The sequence below is a fragment of the Sycon ciliatum genome, chromosome 8 (assembly GCF_964019385.1).
Source record: "Sycon ciliatum chromosome 8, ocSycCili1.1, whole genome shotgun sequence".
NCBI lineage: Eukaryota > Metazoa > Porifera > Calcarea > Leucosolenida > Sycettidae > Sycon > Sycon ciliatum.
In genome coordinates this window covers 30,094,755-30,100,611 of record NC_088650.1, presented here as the reverse complement: position 1 = coordinate 30,100,611, position 5,857 = coordinate 30,094,755, and positions in this window count along the sequence as shown.

The window sequence follows — 5,857 nt, the reverse complement described above, 5'->3', positions numbered from 1 at the left end:
CCTTTACTTTGCCGAATTCTTCGCGATCTCTTATAGTGTAGTAGGCAGAAGATGTGGCGCGTGCAACCGGCATGTGGGCCATGTGGGGCAGTCGATGGCACACTGTGCAGTGTCTGTCACGGGCGCGCTCCGGTGCATGGTAGGTCATTCACAGAGCGGCCGATAGCTCTTGCATGGCGCGGCCCTGCTGTCACTGACCGTCGGTCCTACTTTCCCCGATTCCGAACGATCGGATGGGTTTCTTACCAGATGCCTGTATGTGCTGTGTGCCAGATCACTGATGAGTCACTGTTGATTTTATCAAGATACACGAATATACTCTAATTTCAGAAATTTTCGGTGCTCAATATTTTCGGTATGAGAGCAAAAGGCTAGGTTAGGTGAACTGAAATTTTCGGTACAGGGAAGCAGTTCCCCATTGGATTATACGTGTTAGTGTTTGTTCGGTGTATTGAAATTTTAGGTATGAAACAGATGCACCGAAAGTACCGAAAATAAAAGTACACCGAAAATTTGTGAAATTACAGTAGCTGATTATGATATTGCTGTGTTCCAGGGCTGCACTCAGAGAAACAATGTTTTAGCACAATTTACTATTTTACAACCCACGCTTTCCATGAGAACAATCAAGTAATAATAATACTTGTTGAATAAGTTGATGTGTGTTTGTGTACCGGTCCTACCGGATGACAGTTGCACTGGGCATGTCAGTTGGTTCTTCCTTACTAACAATTAGGGCTGACACGATTATACCGAATAATTGAGTACTCGTTTGATAACTCTAACGATCGAGCAATTGTTTAGATTACCGCTTACGATTATTTTGCGTTTTTTAAATTGGTGTCCAGAAAGTTCTGTAAACCCTCGTTTTGTGAAGTTTGAATCAGTTTCCTCTGGGAGTATGCAGTTGCCAGGGGTATGGTTCATGTTCTGAGGTTAAATTGACTTCAAAACTGCCATGTTTCGGAGCTACCCTTTCACTAATGCCGATTTGTTGGCATTATGAAGGCATAGTTTGTGGAAACAGAGTAATGTTTGCACAGAATTATGACACTATTTGCTAACGATTATAATCGATTACTCGATCGTTAAGCTAAAGAGTAATCGATACGTGAAAATCCACGATCATTTCAGCCCTACTAACAATGCATGATGCGTCTGGTTGTCCACGAGGTCAAGATCATGAGATGTCTTTAGTGCACCCAATACGGGCCTGCCACGGTCTTTCCTTTTTCTTTTTTTCTCTTTTTAGTTTTCACAGCATTACAACGAGTGAGCTAGTGTATGGACTCCCTAGGTGTACCCCCCCCCACACACACACCAACACCATGAACACCACTGATACATCAGGCATCAACAGTGCTGACGGAAGCGGTTTTTCCGGCCGTACCATAGTCTTCATACTTTCAAGTACTTCCAAGTATTACTTTGTATAATTACAGTGCTGGCAACTGAAATCCGACCCCTGAGAGGTGCGCTCACATCGCAAAGACCCAACACGGGATAGTAAAACTACGAAAAAATAGAGATCGCTAGAATGTGAACGCACCGCTCAGGGGTCGGATTTCAGTTGCCAGCACTGTATGATGGTAGGTACGCAATTATGCACATGACCTCCCTACACTCCCTCCTACTTGTGCCAGTGGTTGTGAGACTTACCTGCTCACCCCCACCGTTAGGCGCTGAATCTGCCGCTAGGGTTTATCGGGTGTCAGCGGCCGTCGTGAGTTCCCTTCGGGAACGGATACCGTAATGTCGCGTGCATAAGCCGGATTTGTGCATAAGCCTGTCTCGTGTAGAAGCATGAAATCTGCAACAGCTTTTCGCGTACAAGCCTGTCGCATGCAAAGCCGGGCCAGTACACGAGACGCGCCACGTGTCGCGTGCGTAAGCCGGGCTACTACGCAAGACTGGTGAGCGCGCCTTTTACATGTTCATGTTTGCATGGTACCGTACACTGGACCGTATGCGTGTTAAAACAAAATGGCGTCACGATTTATTGAAAGTGGTATAGTTGGTGGAACGAGTGTTCAAACCCATTTGAACTTCATACTGTTCGTCTTCTTTTTGACATGCTCTCTTTCCATCGTCCTTAGCTTTTGTTTGTTGAGAGCTGTTTTGGCTTTCTCCTATACCTCTGGGGGATGCCAAGTGATGGTTTTGAGAGGCTGGTGATGGCTGTGAGCGAGAGTTTGCCGATCGGCGTCGTCCTCGCTATAGCGATGAAAATACTAGTTACTGCGCACCTGGCAGATATCACAACACGTCGGAGCGTCCAGGAGCAAAGGAATCTTGGGTTTTCACTGGAATCTAGTTCCTCCAGCATCGTGTAGCCCACCGTTGGTGAATGGCGGTCCAGAAAGGTCGAAACTGGTCTTCTGCAGCATCTCGCAGTCCTGCGAGGCACACTGAATACGCCTGTCATGTATTCTACAAATAAAAATCACGAAGTAGTGGACTTTACAGTGATGAGTCTATCCTGTATGCTGCAAAAGACGCAGGAAATGTCACTGGTGTCCGTACACTGGACGCCAATATCATCCCAGTCTTCTCCTGCAGGATCTGTTTGACATTGACATACCGGTATGCAGTGGGTCGACATTGGCCTGGTTTGGCAGCTATCTGCCTGGGTGGATGTAGCAGGTTTGCATTGGCGCGGCGTCCAGTCTGACATTTTCTTGTAACTGTGGAGTACCGGCAGGGTTTGAGAGGTTGCTCGTGCTGTGAACACATCTCTACTGCCTGTCTTGTCCTGGAAGTGCCGTCTCGCCGCTTCCTTGCTCTACAGTCACGCCGTTATTTCGCTTTGTTTCGTGTTGCAGCTCAAAACCTGCCCAAACAACTGTGAGCTCGCAACATGGTATGAACAAATTGCACCACTCATGCTGGTTAACTAAAACCGGGATAGTCGAGTAAGCGAGTTCACTCCCTGGGCCATGGCAAGATCTGTTCAGCGCGGGCTATTCCAACCTCCAAGTGCATAGTCACCGATCGATCCATGCGATGGTGATTGACCTACAAAGAGCCAAGGTCTACGAGAACTACTATTGGATCCCGCCTGTCTACATGCAGTCAACAAAATCAAAGTACCTCAGTATGCCCCAGAACAGGGCATGTGCATCTATAGCATGACACAACAGGGGTTCTGGCAGCACCTGTCAAACAAGCAGTAGCGACTAGTGCCAGCTACCTATTGGAGGCTAGCCGCTACAGTCTGTCACTGGAGATAATTATTATGTTCACTGTTTAGACTGAGCACAATCAATGATACCCAATCAATCTGCCCAATGTGTGTTCTGTTCCACCTAATTATAACGTCCCATCGCATCAACCACTAACACAAGTCGTGCTAGAGTGACTACACGCACATGTCGTCACTCTAGCACGACTTGTGTTATTATTGTTTATTTTGATTCGCACGATAAATAGAGCACAATAAACGTTAACTTGACTGAAGATTAAAGGCGACTGCAGATAGAGGAACACATCGAGGTACAGGTACCGGCATCAATACAGTATCAGAAAGAAACAAACAAAAATGAGAGGTACGCAGAAAAAACTCTCGTGAGCCCAAGGGGAAGTGGTTGATGAGGGATGAATGCAATCTCCACGCTGGTCTACACTGTTCGTGGAAATGCACACATACATACAATAATATACAACATAGCAATAGCATGCACAGAACCGAACAATTTCATGTTCACACATGCAAGCACAGACCTGAACATTAGTACCAAAAGCCGATACAGACAATATCCCCATACACACAGACGCACACGCACACACACACACACAATGTCCCTTGTATGCGCCCGTGGCGAGAAAAGCACGCAAATCTAAATATGCACTGGATGTGAACCCACAGATTTTCTCTAATAGCAACGATAGCGGATCTGATTCTGAATGAAACACACACACAATACAATCATTGAATGCCCATCCGCAGATGATGGCAGGTCCTGAAAGAACAGGCAGTGTTCCAGTGATGGGGAACAGAACTTCGAGTGGCGAGTGAGGTATACACACACACACGTGCGTGCGCGGGCACACACCAAAGTATGAAGAAATAGAATCGACATCGTAGTATTCATTGGTTGGGGAATGGAAAGGAAAATAAAACATTGCTGTAGGTTATTGTTGTAAGGACACTGGGAGCACAACAGAAAGGTAAGCAACTTGCTTTGAAGCAAAGAAAGTTATTATTCCACGGATCTCAGAAGGAAGGAACGTTCCAGAATGCTGCACTGGCAACAGGCGGCCTGCAGTCGGTCCAGCTGCCGGCCTTGCAGTGCTGAAAAGAATGTGCAGTACAGCATGTCACATAGTATCGCAGCCTGGACAAATAGGCGCTGGGAAGTCCTAGTTATGTGCTCACCCACACCACGATGCACCAATCTTCTGAGCTACTTTGGCAACAACTTTGTCCACTTGAGACTCCCATGGGCTGAGCCAGTTGTTGAGGGCTGCATCAAGGTGGACGGCAATGACCGCTGATGGCAAGGCAATCCATGACACACAGTCACTAGGGCATCGTCAACATGGCGCTGAGGCTGGATCGATAAAATCAACCTTTAGGCTGCCGCGGGGTTGACAACGAGGCCGCTGTCTCGAAGCTAGTCAGTCAGCCTGGTCACCGCCATTGACGAACCAGTCGCCACCGCCAGCAGTGGCGGTAGGTTGTGACAAGTGTGGTGCAATATTGTCAGCAAATTCAGTACTGAGGATAAGATGAGTGACAAAGGGAACGTTGTGTTTGATAATATTGAAGTGAACAGGGATGATCACAAGCCCTGCGCGTACTCCACCGTGAGTTACAAGAAAATTCCGGACTGGACGACGAGCAAACACCAACCTGCTACATCCAACCAGGCAGATACTATTACGATAGCTGCCAAACCAGGTCAATGCCGACCTACTGCATAATGTCAATGTCAAACAGATCCTGCAGGAGAAGACTGGGGTGTTGGCGTCCAGTCACTGAGTGTACAGACACCAGTGACATTTCCTGCGTCTTTTGCAGCATACAGGATAGACTCATCACTGTAAAGTCCACTACTTCGTGATTTTTATTTGTAGAATACATGACAGGCGTATTCAGTGTGCCTCGCAGGACTGCGAGATGCTGCAGAAGACCAGTTTCGACCTTTCTGGACCGCCATTCACCGACGGTGGGCTACACGATGCTGGAGGAACTAGATTCCAGTGAAAACCCAAGATTCCTTTGCTCCTGGACGCTCCGACGTGTTGTGATATCTGCCAGGTGCGCAGTAACTAGTATTTTCATCGCTATAGCGAGGACGACGCCGATCGGCAAACTCTCGCTCACAGCCATCACCAGTCTCTCAAAACCATCGCTTGGCATCCCCCAGAGGTATAGGAGAAAGCCAAAACAGCTCTCAACAAACAAAAGCTAAGGACGATGGAAAGAGAGCATGTCAAAAAGAAGACGAACAGTATGAAGTTCAAATCGGTTTGAACACTCGTAGACCCGGGTGCTCGAATGAGACACAGGGTACCAAAACAGAAACACCCTGAAATTGTACCTAAACTTGTTCCGATTTCGTTTAGTTTTCACAAATACCATCAACATACGGCCTGCTAACGGTATGCCAAATTTCAGCGCTGCCCGGTAAACACTTTTTGAAATACTCGCGACCCACTTTTTGCTGGGTCCTTGATTCGAGGATATGGGTCTCCTGTACGGTGCTGCCAAAGACCTGCTGAATCTGCGGCTCCACTGACCATCTTGCTCTCAAAAATGAAGTAGTAAGTTACTACTCCCTGCCCTCAACTGCCACACCAAGCGTAGACGATGGCAGACCCGTGTGCTTGAATCGGAGACGATCTGACGAGTTCG